At 35.1% G+C, this 19,702-nt stretch overlaps 1 pseudogene; it reads right to left on the bottom strand.

Annotated features, from left to right (window-relative positions):
* Positions 1–13,916: 13,916 nt before the first annotated feature.
* LOC125930435 (triosephosphate isomerase-like) overlaps positions 13,917–19,702 on the bottom strand; it is a 49,769-nt pseudogene continuing 43,983 nt past the window's right edge.

The following is a 19,702-nucleotide window of genomic DNA, read 5'->3' as shown; positions in this document are numbered from 1 at the left end:
AAGTATTTGCCAATAATAAGTAATAGTAGTACCTAATTTGGATAGTTTAAATATAAGATAAAAGGCACAGAAAGATGTAAATAAACAACTTTTTAATTCCCATGGTTGCCTTCAAGTAGAACTTGAACCAAAGCTTACTGGTGAGCTTGCTCCTTACTTGTACTCTCAACATATATATAACAAAATCACCCAAAACCCGAGCAACTATGACCATACTTCATTACAGCAATTATGAATGAAATGGAAGATAATATGGATAAATACTAAACCACTGAGTAGCAAAGGCTCTAGAATACATGCATTTAATTTAAAAGGCAGAAGAGTTCTGTGTGACTCAAAAAGAACACTAAAGTCAAGTTAATTTGTAATTTTCTACAAGGTTATTGAAATGATGCAGAACAAACAAAGGTTTTCAGTATGATGATCATTTGCATCATTTTGCTAATACAAGAAAAAAAACCTCTATATAAACCTACTTGACATTTATATACATATACATATATACATACATATATACATATACATATATACATGTATATATTTGAGACAATTTGTTTTGATCACCCTTGTAAACTTAGAGCAGATGTCTATGATTTGCCTATATTTACACATGAATATTTGTTGAATGAAAGAATGTAAATATTTGCCATATTTTTAAAATAAATAATAAATAAATGTAAGGAAACTAATACACTTGACAAAAATAATAGAAAAAAAATAGGATAGAGGAAAGTAGAGTTAAGGCATTCTTGAGTTCTTTTATTATTCCAGTGAAGGACTCAAATGCCCCTAGCGGCACCTGGATGGTCCAATCTGATGACCATCAGACTCTTGATTTCACCTCAGGTCTTGGTCCCAGGGTGATGTGATCAAGCCCCAGCAGCAGGAAGCCTGCTGGAGAGTCTCCCTCTCTCCCTCTGTCCCTCTCCAACTCATGTGCACTCTCTCTCTCTAAAATTAAAAAAAAAAATTATAATGCCATCTAAATTCAGGCTTTTTTAGTCAAATATGAATATTTAGTTCCCATAAAACTAAAGAAATAAAAGGTAGGGAAACATGATGAGGGAGAGAAAAATAGAAACTGCAAAATAAAATAGTTGAAATTATTACAAATATCTGAGAAATTATAAGAAGCAAAAAAAGCCACTTATCTATTAAAAGACCTGTAATTTCATCCTATATAATACAAGAGAAAATCCATGTATATCCTGTTGACAAGAATTTTGCAAAAATGAATAGCAAACACTCATAAATAAACTAGGACAAGGAAATAAAATAGAAACTACAAAATGGAAAGGAAAAACTAAAGTGTTACTTCTTGCATAAATATGATTTTCTGCATAATATATGGATAAGCATCTATAGAAAAATTATTATACCTAAAAAGAAAGTTCAGCAAGCTTTCTGAATTAAAGGTTAACATGTAAAAATCAACTGTACTTCTTTTTTTTAAATTTCTTTAAGTTTATTTTTTGAGATAGAGACAGTGCAAGTGGGGGAGGTGCAAAGAGAGAGGGAAAGAGAGAATCCCAAGTAGGCTGCTGCTGCCAGCACACAGCCTGATGTGGGGCTTGAACCCACGAAACTGGGAGATCATAACCTGTGCCAAAACCAAGAGTCAGATACTTAACCACCTGACCCACCCAGGCGCCCCTCAACTACACTTCTGTATAGTAGCAACAAATAAACAGAAAAATATACTTTAAAAATGTGTAAGGTCCCCCCCTGAAAAACTTAATCTGAGATTTCTCCATTAAAATATAATAAAAGCAAGAATAAAAATATTATTTAAACAACTGAAAAGTTATACCATTTTCTTTGATGGAACAATTCAGAGATTCAGTATGTTGAAGATATCAATTCTACCCAAAATAATCTACAATTCCAGTGAATTTCAATTATAATCACAGAAAGGTGTGTGTGTATGGTGTGTGTGTGTGTGTGTGTGTGTGTGTGTGTGTGAGATCAACATAACAAGCTTATTCTTAAATTCATATGGAAGGGTAAAGGGCAAAAATAATCAAGAAAAGTTTAAAGAAGTAAAAGAAGAGTCACTTGCCCTACTAGATAACACTGTAAAGCTAAAATAAAATTTAAAAACCTGGTAATAATTCATGTTTTATATAAATCAGTCAGAACAGAGAATACAGAAAGATACTTTTGCATACATAAGAACATACCGAATCACAGAGGGTAGCATTATTATAAATGAACAAGGTAATACTAGGATAGATAAGTAAGTAATGGTGGAGAAATGTTAGCCATAGAAAAAAAAGTTAGATTCCCACTGTATACCATCCATAAAAGTAAACTCCAGATGATCTAAATACAAATCTAAATATGAAAAACAGAACAATAAAATTTTTAAGAAAATATACAAGGATATATTTATGACCTCAATATCAGAAGCATTTCTTTAAAGCCATAAACACTAAAATCCATAAAGAAATATTTTGAAAGTTATGAAATCTAACATGTAGTAGGTACCTTCTCTGTACTGTTGTACTAGGAACCTGTGAAGTAGTATTATTGTTATTCCCATTATACAAATGAGTCTCAGAGAGGTTAAGTAGCCCAAGGTCTTAGGACTTACATGCAACCAAGACTTGATCCAAAGTCCATGTTCTTCATTATCATTTTATTTTGCATATTTGATTCAATTAAAATGAAAATCTTCAGTACACCACAAACCCAATTTAAACATAAGCCAGAAACTGAAAGACAACTGTCAACCTCTAGCCCATAAGTGATTACTATTGAAAAGATACTAACAACTCCCAAAATTAATTAAGGGCAATGCTTCTGTAAAGATAGGTAAAACAGTAACCACAGATATCAAATTAAAGCTACAGTAATACACTGGACTGGTAAAAATTTTAAAGTGTGCCAAATCAAGTATTTGAATATGTGAAGAGACAATTTCATAGGCTGCTGATGATGGTAAAACCAAACGAACCCTCTTCAAGTAAACTGGCATATGCTAACAATGCAGATCCAGTGATTTACGGTCTTAAGGAATTCAGGATATTTCTTATACAAGGAGGTGTATACAAAAATTTTTACTAGATCACTCATAATATCCGAACTGTTTGAAAATTAAAAGCCTATCAACACAAGAAAATATGAAATATTTATCATATGTGGAATTCTATGTAAGAGTTAAAAAGAACGCATAATTTGTCAACACATTCATCTAAAGTATATAATGCTGACTGAAAGACTGCAGGAAAAAAAGTACAGTATATCTGCATTAGTTTCTCATAAAAATTAGAAAACACTAAATATACTCTACATTTGTGAAACACATGGTTACGATAAAAATACAAAAGCTAAAAACACGGTTGGTTAGGAGGAAGACAAACAACTTCAAGATGTTCATTACATCTGGAAAGAAAGGGCAAAGAATGGGCTCAGAAGACATAGAAAGGGGACGTCTACTATATCTCTGATGCCTATGCCTTTAAGCATAGAAAGTTTGAAACAGGGGCACCTGGGTGGCTCAGCCGGTTAAGCACGTGACTTCTGCTCAGGTCATGATCTTATGGTTGGTGAGTTCAAGCTCCACATTGGGCTCCGTGCTGACAGCTCAGAGCCTGGAGCCTGCTTTGGATTCTGTGTCTTCCTCTCTCTCTACCCCTCCCCTGCTCATGCTCTGTCTCTCAAACGTAAATAAACATTTTAAAAAATTAAAAAGGGGTGCCTGGGTGGCTCAGTTGGTTGAGCTTCCGACTTCAACTCAGGTCATGATCTCAAGGTCTGTGAGTTCGAGCCCCACGTCAGGCTCTGTGCTGACAGCTCAGAGCCTGGAGCCTGCTTCGGATTCTGTGTCTCCCTCTCCCTCTAACCCTCCCCTGTTCACGCTCTTTGTCTCAAAAATAAACATTAAAAAAATTAAAAACAAAAAAAGAATTACTGGCAATGTTCTATACAAACTCAGAAAGTTTAGTGTTTCTCAAAGTGTCCCTGGACCACTAGCACCAGAATTACCTGGGGAGACTCAGAAATGCTTATTCTTGGACATAACACCACACATTTTGAATAGAAATCTCTAAAGAACTTGGGGTAATCTTCCTATTTAACATGTTTTCCAAATGAGTTTTTATTTTAAAAAATGAATTTAAGAACAACTGATCTGTAATTAGTATCTAATTAGTAACTAATCTGTAATTAGTATTTGAAAAACAAAATGACATTCACTACATTAAACCAAAGTCTTGAAAGCAAAGACACATACATAATGTATGTTAGGAGGACAGAGATTTTTCAACTTAAGAAACTTCTAATTTATTAAAGTACTGTTGCTTCCACCTGAGTAACGGAAGTACATAGCAATAAATGCTATGTATAAAAATATGCATTTTTTCAAAAGTAAAATTCTTTAGATTTGCAATTATTAGACCATTACCCTAGGACTCTATAAGATGATTATTTTGTAATCATGAAGAGTATTTTCTATAACCACTTTTGTAATAATACAACATAATTATTTTTATATTATGTATCCTCATATAATATAAATGTTAGGGTCGCAGCCTTCAGAGAGAAAAAAAAAGAATAAGTCAATTAGTAATTAAGGTCTAGGCCATTTTACCATTATTAATTGGTAAGAGCATGAGAATAATAAAAGATAAAACTACAGGTTTCATCTGATCCCCTAACTTTGAGCAATGTTACAATATACTTTTTTTTTATATTTATTGCAGCATTATTTACAATAGCCAAGATAAGGAAGCAACCTAAGTGTCCACTATTAGATGAATGGATAAAGAAGATGTGGTACATTTTATACATTATGCTAAATGAAATACTTAGAGAAAAACAGAGAAATTCCATAGGCTTTACTCATATGTGGAATCTAAAAAAAACAAAAAAACAAAAAAAAAGGGACAAACAAAAAAATAGAAACAGACCCATAAATACAGAGAACAAACTGGTGGTCATGAGAGGGGAGAAATGATGCTTTACTTATTATTTACATTACCATATTTTGTGTTTTCCATTTAACAAACAGTGGAAATGCATTAATAAGCACAGTACCTTCAAATATGGGCAGGAAATAGAAACTGGGGAGTTACTTTTATTAAAAGAAAAATTCTCATGGAACATTTCCTAACCTCATTATAAGAAGAGTGCATCAATAAAACATGGGAAATATGGAAGGAAATATATGAAAATAAAACAAAGAAGATAATAATATATCAAAGTAAGGGGTAACAAAAAATAGATATATGTAATATATTTATACAGTAGTAGGTCCTTTTTCTAACAATTTACTTTACATTTAAAGAAGGGTCTCTGGGAAGAGCATATAGTTGTGTCTTGTTTTTTGTCCAATTTGGGAATCCCTGCTTTTTAAATGGAGTGTATAGAACATTTACATTTAGTGTGCTTACTGATATGGTTGACATATTACTAGTTGTTTTATATTTGTTCCATCTATTTGTTCTTCCTGTCTCTCTTTTCTTATCGTCTTTTGGATTAACTGAAAAAAAGTTTATGTGTGATTCCATTTTATCGTTACTATTTGCTTTTCATGTGAACTCTTTGTTTCTTTACTGATTGCTCTATGGATTACATCATACACATTTAATTTATTATGGTCTACCATTAAATATCATACTACTTCATATATATTGAAAGACTCTTAAAACAATATAGTTCCAATTACTTCCTCCCATCCTTTCTATTTTTGTCATATATTTCACATTTTTGAGCAAAAAAATCAAGTATATAATAAAGACCATGATTTAAAGTTCTTTTTTTCTTTTTAATTCATTCTCTCTTAAGACCTATAAGAGAGCAATCTATCATTCCACAATCTGTACTTCTTTATTGAAGTTTAATTATCACACAGTGTTATATTAGTGTCAGGTGTATAATGATTCAATGATTCTATACATTACTCGGTGCTCATCAAGATAAATATACTCTTGATCCTCTTTACCTATTTCATCCCTTCCCATACCCACCTCCTCCTCTGATATCCACAAGTTTGTTCTCTGTATTTAAGAGTTTGGTATTTTGTTTGTCTCCTTTTTTCTTTGTTTACTCATTTGTTTCTTAAATTTCACATGAGTGAAATCATATGGTGTTTGTCCTCTCTGTCTGATTTATTTCACTTAACAACATACCCTCTAGGTCCATCCTTGTTATTGAAAATATCAAGATCTCACCTGTGTTTTTGGGCTGAGTAATATTCCATTGTAAATACATACCACACCTTCTTTATCCATTCATCTATCAGTCGACACTCAGATAGCTTCCATATCTTGGGTACTGTAAATAATGCTTCAATAAACACAGGAGTGCATATATCTTTTTGAATAAGTGTTCTCATTTTCTTTGGGTAAATACCCAATAGTGGAATTCGATTATGTGGTAATTCACTTGTACATGTTATAATTTTTAAATATTTTATTATTTTTCTTTTAGTTGTCAGTAATATATCAAGGATTTTTTTAAATATGTATTTCCAGTGATCTTTAGTCCTATACAAAGATATAAACTTTAACCTGCTATAATATTTTGCCTGACAAATTACCTGTAACTTTTCTTATAGCACAGGTCTGCTGACAATGAGTTCTCTCTGGTTTGTCTGGAACAGTCTTTATTTTTCTTTAATTTTTGGAAGGTATTTTGCTGCATATAATTCTAGAATAGAAATTTTTTGTTTGTTTGTTTTTTCTTTCAGTTAAGATGTTACTCTAGTGTCTCCTCACCTGCAAAGTTCATGACAAAAATTCTGCTGTCATATTTATACTTGTTCCATGTGTGTACTGTCTTTTTTCCTCTGCCTACCTGTAAACTGTCTCTTCATTACTTCTTTATCAGATATTTGGATATGATACGATTGTGTGGTTTTCTCCATATATCTTCTTGGAGTTCACTGAATTTTTGGATCTATGGTTTTACAGTTTTCAACAAATTTGGAAGATTTTTTACCATTATTTCTTTTATTATCATTTTTATTCTGCTACCTCTTCCTCCTGAATCTTCAATAACACATGTTAGAATACTTAATGTTGTCCCACAGTTCAATTTTCCACTACTTTTTTACAGATTTTTTTTTTCTCTTTGGACTTTGGTTTGTATGTTTTTCATTGCTGTATGTTCAAACTGAAAGAACTTTTCTGCAATGTTGAACCTGGTATTCATTAAGGCATTTGGTTGTATTTTTCGTTTCAAATGTTATGTTTTTCATCACTAGAAATTCATCTGAGTCTTTTCTATATATGTTTCTCTCTTATTAATATTCATTTTTCTTTACCTTCTGGAACATATAATAGCTGTTTTTCCATCTTTTTCTGCAAATTCTGTCATCTGTGTCATTTCTGGGTCTTTTCCTACTGATTGACTCATAGTTCTCATGGGCCAAATTTCCCAGCTTATCTGCATGCCTAGTAATTTTTAACATGATTCCAGGCAGTATGAATTCTATTTGTTGTATTACTTTAAATATTTTTTGAGAGAGAGAGAGACAGAGAGAGACAGAGTGTGACCAGGGGAGGAGAAGACAGAGACAGGGAGACACAGAATCAGAAGCAGACTCTGAGCTGTCAGCACAGAGCCCAACACAGGCTCGAACCCACAAACCATGAGATCACGACCTGAGACAAAGTTGGACACTTAACCAACTGAGCCACCCAGGCACACCAAATATTGTTTGATTTTAACTTAGGGATGCAGCTAATTTCAACGGAATCATTTTATACTTTGAGACCTGCTTTTTATCTTTTAAGAACAATTTCAGAAAAGCCTCTAATTGAGTATAATTTTGTTTTGCCACTAGGGCAATACACTTCTGAGGATTCCACCCAATGCCCTATATATTAGAAAATATTTCCACTTTGGCTGGTGGCAATGTAGATTATTTCCAGCCTCATGTGAGCTCCAGAGATTGCCTTGTCTACTCCTTCCTGTTGGTTACTTAGTTTCGTGTATTTTCCTCACATGTATGTGCACTGCAGGGCTCAGCTAAAACCTCAAAAGGATACCATGCAGATATTTGGAATTCTGTGTATGTGTTGCTCCCTCATATTGCTATTTTGCTCCACAAATTCTAGGTGACCTGGTCTCTCCAAACTCTCTCTCACCAACTTCACAAGGCTTCTAAGTATTGTTTAGATTTCTCTTAACTACATCACCTCCTGGAAACTTAAGGCCATGAGTTGAGGCAGTTATGAGATTCACATACTTTGTTCTCCTTCTCTTAAGGATCAATATTCTGTGCTACCTTTTGGCCACTTCCTGAAAATGAAATGTTCCACTTATTTTGTTCGGATTTACAGTTGTTTAATGTGAGAGAGTAAATTTGATCCCACTATTCCATCAGAGTGAAAAAAGGAAGTCTATACTGTTTCTTTTTCTGTGTAAGTTATTGAATGTTTTAAACAAGAGAACCTTCTAATAAGAGGAATAAAAGGTACAGCATAGGGAATATAGACAATGGTACTGTAATAATTTTGTATGGTGACAGGTGGTAGCTACACTTGGGAGCATAAATAGTATAACATATAAACTTGTTGAATCACTGAGTTGCACACCTAAAACTAATGTAACATTGTGTGCCAACTATATTTCAATATTTTTAAAGTATAACATTAAATTTTAATTCTTTTATTTCTATTCTAAGTTCTTCTCAATATACAATAAATTTTCAAATAAGATATGCTAGAAAATAAGTGCATTATGAAGCTTATTGTCATTGTATATTTAAATCATGTCTGAATATGTTATCAAATTGCTACATAAGATTGGCTTTCTTTTAGAGTCAAAAGTGTTAAGTTCAATTGTATTTTCCATTTCCAGTAAATATTGGGTTGCTAAATTCTAAAGACATTTTCAATGATTTCCTTTTCCTAAAAAGCAATCAGAATCAGAAATAATGCCAACTTTTAAAAAAGAGCTCCTCCTTGTAGAATTACATTTCAAAAATTCTGTATTTACTGTGGACTCTTCAAAGTTTTCATCTTTGCTTTTTCATTAATTATAGGACTAAAAGTAGAAGAGCCATAGCGTTGGGTCTCTCTATTGTTGGTTCTTCATAAGTAAGGGATAAAAGAATTTTTCATTCATCTCGGGGCTTAGAAGGAAAGAAGTTAAATGTTATCAAACATCATAGCTGAAAAGGAGATGTCTTTGTGAAGATAGGTTTATTGCCAATAAAACTATGTATCTGCTTGGGCTTCTCAGTCAATCTCCACTGAAAATACGGAGACAGCAATACAATTTCCAGTTTCTCTCAACTGAATATAAAACAGAGCTACTTGTGGTATCCTATTCAAAAGAGGATCATCTAATCATCCTTGCTTATTTCACCATGTTTGTTTGTTTTCATTTTTGAGGCTTTTTTTAAAGCAAGAATGAAAGATTGTCTTTGTCCAGAAAACTGGAATGAATCCACTGAGTCATCCAAAAAATTGAAAAAAGGAATTGAACTGAGGTAGACCCAAAATGATTGATCCCTGGATTTTAAATCCCCACAGCTCAATCTAGGTCAGCTAAGCCTTAATCTTTCATTTACAGAGTAAGTGCTTTTGAAACACATGTACTAAGAAAAGATTGTTTGGCAAAGAGTGCCATGTTCAGTGGTTGGGTAATATGCTATAATGACATTTTGATTGTGTACTACACAAAACTGTTATGTCGTTATGAAAACACTAGGCAACATTTGTCAAATCTAAGAGAAGGAGAAATTTCAAAGTTGCACCTAAAATTAGTGCAGTGTGAAATTTAAAATACTTTCATTTTTACTCCCAGACCAGATCTTGAAAGTGGTTAGAGTGACTCTTCCAAGATTTTGGATTAAATTAGAGGGCACAAACAATTTTTTTTCTTCCTCTTTAAATGACAGGAAACAGAAACAACTTCTCAATTAGGACAGACCTTAGACATTGCCTATGGAGAATGGTCACAAAACTGTTAGCTGCTACTCCCAGTTATTGTCAAGTCCTCTGATATGAGTCTTAACTAAAATTATAAGAGACCCATGGCATTTAAGCAATTGACATCTCCAATTTAAAATATTGTAAAAAAAAAAAAAGCAAAAGAAAATAAAAGAAAAAAGAAAACATGAAAAATACAATTTCAAAAAATTTCAAAATGCTATGAAATTAAAGTATATTTTTCTGAGTTACAATTTGAATCAAGTGGACTTAGAGGCTGGTGTAGTAGTGAGCCTTGGTGTCCACCCAAAGTATCTATACCTCACTTCAATGTTCTGATTTCATGGTTTCATTTATCTCCCTTCCCCAATGTTTTTAATAAGTCTCGTGAAATGAATAAAGCATTGTCTCTATAGAAAATCCCCCAAAATATCAAGAGCTAGCCTTGTTGATAGAAACAAAAAGAAAATGGAGTGGTCTAAAAAAGTAAGAGTTCCTTAGCCAGTAAACAGAAGTTATAGATAAATTAGAATAAACAATTCAAATGTGATGGTTGTATGAATAAGTTCACCACACACTATGTGCATTAAGTACAAAAAAGAAAAAAAAAAGAAAATATAACTAAGGAAACTACTTTAGCAATTACTTCTTACAGTACAAGAAGTGATCATTAAATGAGATAAAACTTTAAAAGAAAACTTGTGGTGTGAGGTTATACATAGGCCACACATAATTCTAAATGGAAATGTAATTGAGGAAAAAGCCAGAAGCCTATATAAGTACCCCATAAAGTAACAGGTGGCATAAGGCTTGTTTGTTTTAGAGATGTAAAGAATTAGAGGCTGTTCCTTAAAGTCAAGATTAGCTGATATAGAAATAAAATGTTTTTGCTCACATGAATCTCTCCAGTGCTTAACCCATGAACTATCAACACCATCCAGAGATACTATTTTAATTATGCATATTCAGGTAAGTCCATGGTTCATGTTTCCTTAGAAATGGTGTAGTGTGGAGTGTATTTTATTGGCATTTATTGTAAAAGCATGTATAAATGACTTCAGTGGTTTTTTTATACTATCATTACACATCTGGGGAGGTTCCTTATATTTTTCAATTTTATGTTGCTGATTTTTTATGGAGGTAATTATAAGGTAGAGTGATATTTTCAGATTTTTATTTACTAAAGATGATGGGATAAATTTTGTAGAAATAGCTAGGTTTTATGGCACACTTAAGGTGTAAAAACAATTGTTAAATAAAATTAGTGATTAAGATTTGAATATTTGTAGCTATGTTACACATTATGTATTCAAGTGCTAGACTTCATATGTAGAATTTTAAAAATGTGTATCAAGATTTCATTCCTACAATTAAATTCACAGTTTTGAAGGAATATAATAACAACCAAAATAAAGACAATTCCATTCAAATATGATGTTTTACATAAAGTTGGCAGAAAAACTGCTCAGTCTCAATATCTAAGATGGATTAACACCTAGACAGCCATCCAGCATGATGTTAAAGAATAGCTTGTTGATGAACATCAGTTGTAGAACACATGTAGCCCAGATGTCAACTGGCGTCTGCTTATGTCTTAAGATCTCAACTAGATTATTTGACTGCTCATTCATTCCATGTCCTTTAGATGAGTAATACCTTCCCAAACCTCTGGTCTTTCTGAGCAGCTGCTTCCACTGAATGAACTCAGTTTTGGATTATCTGAATATTCAGAGTGCTCTGTACCTGCCTACAATGCTTCAACCCAGATGGAGAATCAAGAACATTCTGTAATTTCTAACAAGTCAAAACAAAAGCCACTCATTCAAAATATGGGTCTGTCCTGTAAACTTTCCTGAAGATAATGAAGCAGTTTGCCTCAAGGGAGGGAAGATTTTCTATTACAACCATGTAGATGACTTCAAAGAGAAAATTAGACACAAACTTTTTTTAAAGGCTCCATCTGCCTATTTCTCAGAAATCACCCCATTAAATGCATGTCTCTTTTCCCAACCATAGGAAATTGGGAGATTTGGGAAGAGTTCAGCAGAGTGATTCTGACTTGGGCTGTGGTTTCAAGTAGACAGTAACAAGGGCTGCAACAGGTGGGGACTGGCTATACATTTCTCTCTTCATGTAGTCTCAGGGTTTCCCCATGTGACCTCTCCACACAGGCCAGTTTGTACTTCCTCACAGCATGGCAGCCTCTGAGAAACTGAACTGCTTACATAGTAGCTCAGGCTTTCACAGCGAACATTCAAGACATCAAGGCAGAACCTGAACTGCCTTTTAAGACCAGTCTCAGAAGTCAAAGAGGGTCACTTCCATGTAGTCACAAGTCCATCTAAGCTCAAGATCAAGTAAAAGACTCCCCTCTCAAAATCACATATAAAATCAAAGCATGGGATAGGACATACTGTGGCCATGTTTAGAAAACACAAATCTGCCACATATGTTTAATTATTTATCCTCAATTCTTACCCAGTTCTTTTTAACATACAGTACGAAAAGTAACAGTTACATATAAATGCATTAATCTAACGTTTTCTTACTATTATGAGTACTGTTTTCAGTCACTAATGGAATGTTTAAAGATCTGTAAAACAAACAAAAATGCATGTATTTTACAAAATTAATAGTATCTAATTAATTAGATACTAAGACTAATTCAGCTGCTACAGCTTTAATTAAAAGCATGTCAATGCCACTAAGTGTATAGAATCTAGAATTAGATTCTATTAGAAGAGGATAATGGTCTAAATCCCCCTGTAAACTCTGTGCCCTGAGGAAGGTGTTTAAACTTTCTGGCCCTTTTGGTTTGAGCCTCAATAAAATGTTTTTTTTTAAATAAATTTATAATGTTTTCTCTTTCCTTGACTGCATATAGGTATCATTATATCTTTTATAGATGATCCAATAAAGCTCTAAGAGATAAAGTATCTATCCAAAATTGAAAATCACTGTCAAAGTTAAGACCAAAACTGAGTTCTAAGTTCACTACTCTCAACCATGCAACCTACTTGATCAATACAACAAAATACCAACAGGTGAATGCATTATTATATCTAGAATAAAATTAGAGTGGCTACAAAATTGAATGCAATTTTCCATCTGCTTTATTGATAAAGTCACTAATTACTACATTTCAACCATACTGAAAATACAGTCAACTCAGGCCAATTTTTCTCATCTGAATTTGCCAAGATTTGTGTCTAAAGAATGCCAGCAGACACATCTGTCTTTGTATATGCCAAACTAGACTGACACAATCCACCCTATTGTATTTTGGGCATACTCCAATGGCTGCTCAACCTGTACATTTAATCTGTTCATACCCATAGTCTGAGAGTAAATGCACATTTGTTTACAGAGTGTACTAATTGCAGTTATTATGTTAACATATTTAGATGATGTACTAATACACAATGTAAAAATATGCTCAAATGCCAAAAAGGTAACAAGTTTGCATGCATCTGGCAACTTCTGATACATTGGCTTTCTTAAATCAAGAATGAGAAGGGAAATCCTTTGGATATGATTTAACAATTGCATTGCACACTATTTCTTTCCTTCTTATTTAAAAAAAAAAAAAGTTTGTTTATTGGTTTTTTAGTGCCAGGTGTTTATTTTCCCCACACAGTGAGATTGCTCACATATACAACACACACAGGCACTGGCACCATGGGAGAGAAGAGCACCCCCGGCCTCTGTGGGGAGAACAGGACTTTCTCTCAGCTCTTTGTCTCATGGCACAAGATGGGGGAGGAGAATGGCTTCTCTCTCCTACCCTCACTGGGGACTGAGGAGACCCATGAACAAATTCCACACCTTCCACCTCTCAGCCAAGGAGGAGCCACCTTGGTGACATGTTTAGTTCCAAACATGACAGTAGGTGGAAAAGGGACTGGCCTGGTCCCAACCATTATAGGGTAAGATGTAAATGATAAGGAAGGGGTATAGTTTGGCCACGAAGGGGACAGGTGACACCATCAGAAGCATGTGAGGGGTGGAGATGTGTGGGAGGTAGGAGCACAGTCACTGGGCTTCTGAGCTACCTACTCCCTGGCTTATCAGGAAAAGGAGGGGAGATGGATGGGCTTGTTTGGCATTGATGATATCCACAAACTTGGGCTTGAGGAAAGCCCCACCCACGAGGAAGCCATCCACATCAGGCTGGCTTGCTAGCTCCTTGCAGGTTGCCCCAGTCACAGAACCTCTATAGATGCTACGGGTACTCTAAGCCACTGCATCAGAGACATTAGACGTCAGCCATCCCTGGAGCTTTTCTTGTACTTCCTGAGCTTGTTGGGGCGTTGCAGTCTTGCCAATACCAATGACACATACAGGCTCATAGGCTCCAGTCAGTCCTTCACATTATCTGTGATGATCTTGGTTTGCTCAAAAACGACCTTCTCAGTGATGCCAGCTTCCCTCTCATCTAGTTTCTCCCCCATGCAGGGGTTTACTCCAAGTCCCTCTGCCAGGGCAGGGGCCACTTTCTGTCCAATCAGCTCATCTGACTTCCCAAAGACACGCCTTCTTTCCTCCCCCCCCCCCCCAGACTACCCACGTGGCTCCACAGTCTTTGATCATGGCAGGGCTGATCTCCCCAGTAAAGGCTGCGTTAGGCACTTTGTAGCATTCCTGCACAGCCACAGCAATCTTGGGATCTAGCTTCTGTCAGACAAAGTCGATTAGGCAGTTGGGGGGGTGGGGTGCACAAACCACTTGGATGTCATGTCAGCCAGCACCATGGTCATGTTCGGAGTGGTGATGAGTTCCTCCAGGTTCTTCTTCCGCCCATACATCTTCCTGTCCCCCTCCACATGCCCCCCTCCCCACGAAGAACTTCCTCGAGGGGGCCGTGGCGCTGGAATTGACACATGGAAGGTGTATCACCCTAAAAAATAACTTTTGAGATCTGTCACCTATGCACTTCACTCCAAGGGCACAGCTATGTACATTAAAGCTCTTTCTTGCAACAAAATTTGCATGGACTACTCCATGTAATTATGAAATTCTTAATTATACTGAGAATTTTCTAGGAAGAAAAAAAGTAGCTATCAACACTAACCCGGAGAAAAACAGAAAACTTGAATAGACCATCAACCATGGAGAAATTTGCAAAAAGCATTGACTAATCATTTTTACAAAAGGCTTCAAAGACAGATAGTTTTACTAGTGACCTCTTCAGAAATGCAAGAAACCTTTCATGTTTTGTCATAAAATTCTCTTAGGCTTTCTCAGTATATAAGCATACCTTCAAATATTAAATTGGATTTTCCTTTTTAAAAAAGGTAGTCTAGATAATCATTAAAAATAGGGTTACTGGAGTCAGATAGACCTGTTTTTGCATGCCAGCTCTACCGTGTATAAGATGTGTAACTTTGGTCAATTTAATTGACCTCTCCAAGTCACAGTCTCTTCATCAGCAAAATTAGAATAACAGCAATAATGGATTTCTAATAGCACCTGACGTATGGTAAATGTCATTAGATATCAAATAATATTATTGCTCATAACAATACTCATAAACATAATTATTGCTTTATTGGATATTCTGAACAATTCTAAAAGACACAGAATGGAAATAAAAGGTATAAGTAGAAAAGATTAAGTGACTATTATTATTAACCAGTGCACAATTTACATAACTGGAATTCCAAGAGAACTGCAAATTTCTTAGAATTATCATAGATTAGAAAAGTAGCCAGGTATAAGACAAATAAATAAAAACAATAGCTTTCCTTAATAAGTCAGAATAATTATTATAAAAGTATTTCATTTGTGGGGTACCTGGGTGGCTCAGTTGGTTAAGACTCTGAATCTTGATTTCAGCTCAGGTCATGATCTCATTGTTTGTGAGTATGAGCCCCCCATGGGGCCCTGCACAGAGCCTGCTTGGGATTCTCTCTCTCTCCCTCTCTCTCCCTCTACCTCTCTCTCTCTCTCTCTCTCTCTCTCTCTCTCTCTCTCTCTCCTTCTCTCTCCCTCTCTCTCCCTCTCTCTCCCTCTACCTACCTCTCTCTCCCTCTCTTTTTCCCTCCCTCTCTGCCTTGCCTCTGCTCATGCACTCTCTCTCTCTCTCTCAAAAAATAAACAAACATTAAAAAATATATTTCACTTGTATATGCAACAAAATTTTCCTGGAAGAATAAATGGAAGAGTATATATACAACAAATTTGGAAAGAAGAAGAAAGGGAAATTGATAAAGTTGTCATGAGAACTGACAGAAACCAATATGTCAGAAAATCTTTGTCTGGAAATACACACATTCAAACACACTTATGAGTTTAATATATGACAAAGAAAACATTGTAAATCAGTAGTGAAAGTATAGAACACCAATACTTGTTAGGAAAGCTATTTGGGAAATAATCAAGTTAGGTCTTCATCTATGTAATGACCACATGCCTACTGGTTGTGTCTGCAGCTCAAAATATTACCCCTTCCCCGGTAACTACCCTTCCCCTGATTCTTTGATAATGAATTTGATCCAGAGAATGGACTCTTAAAAGCCAGGGTTCATCCAATGTGACCTCATTTCAGGGCAACATTAAGCACCATATCCAAACTAGAAACACAGGGCCATTTTAGTGGAATTTGGACTGGAAGTGAAGATTTAGTCTTTCTCTGTATTGTTGGATGGTTCCCACTGGGACAAGGAAGTAGAGAAAACAAATGGGAAGGATGAGGAAATGGAATGAGGGCATAGGCCAGGGATGAAAAAGAATGGAATCCCAACAGCATGCCCATCCTGGTTCCCTGTCTCTCCCCAAAGTGTCACTGCATCCCAAACATGGTTCCGTGAAATATCCCTGTATTCATTAGAAGCAATCTAACCTTTGAAAGCTTCACAATTCTTGTGACTTGCATCCAAACTATTCCTAAATAAAATTACTTTATCTACCAAAATAAATCCCAAATGAAATATACACTAAATTTTAAAATGAAGCATAAGGCAACTATAAAAGTATTCATCTTTAGAAGGTAAAGAACATTCTAAACATAAAAGCTCCATAACAACAAAAAAAACTACATACTTAGTATTTCATACATATGTAGCATTAGTATGATTACAATCAAATAACGAAAACGTCTGCAACATATATGGCACAAATATACAAATGATTTATTAATATTTTCATGTAAAAAGCACTTTAAAATATGAAGAAATATACTAACACCCTAAATTAAAAGCAGGCAAATCAGAGAACACACAAATCACAGGAGAAATATAAAAGATCATTAAACACGTGAAAAATATTCTAGAAGTGAAAAGGAATGTTTTCACACTTAAAATGCGTATTACTTGTGTCAATATTGATACACAGAAATAAGTACTCCATGGCTCACAGTGCTGTCAGAAAGTAAATCGCAAGATGTATTAAAGACCTTTACATATGAAGCCAGTGTACTAAATCATAAATCAGCACGTCTGCTTACAAGGGCAGAAACCCAACTCAAAATGCTGTCATGAGAAAACGGATGGATTGGCTCACATAGGTAAAAATCCCAGCAGTGCTCATATGGAATCCCCCTGCTCAAACATGCATTATGAATCTCTTTCCATGTCCAGTCTGCTTTCAACTGTTATGGCTTTTCTTTTTTTTTCCTGAGGCAGGCCTTCCCTCAAGGTGAAAGATGGCAACCTGCCCTTGAGACTCCATGTTGTGCTGCCTCACTGAGCCGGCAGAAAGAGGACCTGAACTTCCCAATAGTTTACTGTAAAATCCCAAGATTACACCTCACTATATTTTACTGGCATGACTTGGGCCACATGCTCCCCCTGTGACACAATTACTTTGATGAGGAAACAAGTTCAACTTCTTGGGACAAGGGCTGGGTATGGGATTCACCCTGTGTGAATCAGGGCTTGACTGGCAGGGACAGAGATTAGGAAAGGTAGTTTACAAAGGAAAATCCAGATGCTATTTCTAAGAGAAGCAAGATGGATGTTGTAGACACATGATAACAGATGTCAATCCATACCCCATACATACAATTTTAACTTCTACTTATCTAGTCTAAAAACATAATGAGAAAGAAAGAGAAGATTGTGTAAAGCATTTTTAAATAACAGCTGTATTTCTTATAGTAGAAAAATGAAAATTTATAGTAGAAAAATGACTACATAAATTACAGTATAAGTATGTTATCATACAAAAGAGATAAAGTTACATACAGCTATCACATTCAATAGGGAGGGAAGGAAGGAACGCCAAGGGTTTTGAGACATTTGGGCTTAAGATAGATATTTTGAAGCAATTCGTGTATAAACCCAAGACATGAAGACAAGACAATACAATAGATGTATCATTTAAATATATAACTCTATCTAGTTTTATAAAAAATACATTTTTTTATTTTATTTACTTTATGTACTTTATGTATTTATTTACTTTATGTATGTATTGATTTTATGTAAAGTATAATGTAGACAGTGCAACCATGGGGCAAACACAATAGTATAAAAAAGTAGAATAAAAATCTATATACAGAGTATAATACCAGTTTTGTACATATTTGTATTTTCCCAGGGGAAGAAAAACTGAAAGGAAACAGACCATAATGACAATCTAGTGTGGTAGAATTTGGGGAATTTTCTATAGACACATATACTAGCTTTTATCAGTTAAAAACTCTGTTAAACAGTTACAAAATGCCAAAACTTGTTAGCTAATTATTTAGGTGCTCAGTACCTACTGTGCCTAGGCAGCCTGAAGTCATTAAATGCCTACATGCTAGTTAACCTCTGTACTACCTAAACCTGAGCATTGCTTGAAGACTTTGAACTTTAGTATCTACATCAGCAAAAGTGGGAATAAATTACATCTGCTTCGCAAACTTCACATATTATTATGAAAAGCAAACAGCATAAGTCAAAGCACTTTTTAAATTATAAAGTGCTAAAAATACTGATAGCTACTAGTGCCTGATACATACAAGGCACTTAAATGTAAATTCTCTGCCCACTTTTCTTCTTATACCCTACCTATTCCCTCATTTGTAAAATGTGCATGGCATAACTATTCAGAGTAGAGAGGAGAGTCGAATCCCTCCTTCCTTCCAGTTTTCATTTTTCCATGAAAGCCAAATCTCTTTCACAGAGCAAGGCAGTAGATTATGCAGTACAAAGAGCCAAACCAGTAGCTTCACAGATCCAGTGCTTACTACCTGGGGCAAGCTGGGCAGGTGTGACAGCACACAGTACTGCTCCACCTGTGGCTCAGAAGGTAGTTAGGCATACATAAAGGACCAGTGGGACTTTAGAGCCTCCAACATACCTCTTTCCAACTGGCTCCCCTAAGAAAATTGGGAAACTTAAACACAATGGATTTCATATGGAGTCATAGTGAGCGTATACACTACCTGCACACATTGCCAAATATTCAAGTTTAACTCAGTAAGAAGTGGGTCAAGGAATGATAAAAGAAACTACTTGAGAAAGCCATAGGACCTTCTAAATTTAAAAACTGTGACATTCCCTCTTTTGTCATAAAATTCAGCCTATCCCTATGACTCTGCCCCACTCCTGACCACCTAAATTCGGCCCCTCCCTTTTTCTGCAGCCTCTAGGGAAGTATATGCAGAATGCAAGTTCACCAGCGCCCACACTTCCCTTGCTCTGGCCTTGACCCTGTGGCAATTCTTCAAGACTTAAGACAAGAGCCTGTTTCTTTACCCAAATTACTACAGCCTGCTTAAAATGTTGGGCAGCTGAGAATGTAGCCTGTCCCCACAGGGTAGGAATGTATTAACCACCCTATAAAAGTTATTTTTAAAGTTTTATTTAAGGAACAGCAGCTGGAGAATAAAG

Source organism: Panthera uncia, chromosome A2, assembly GCF_023721935.1.
Source record: "Panthera uncia isolate 11264 chromosome A2, Puncia_PCG_1.0, whole genome shotgun sequence".
NCBI classification, from domain to species: Eukaryota; Metazoa; Chordata; class Mammalia; order Carnivora; family Felidae; genus Panthera; species Panthera uncia.
This window is presented reverse-complemented; position numbering and strand designations above follow the sequence as displayed.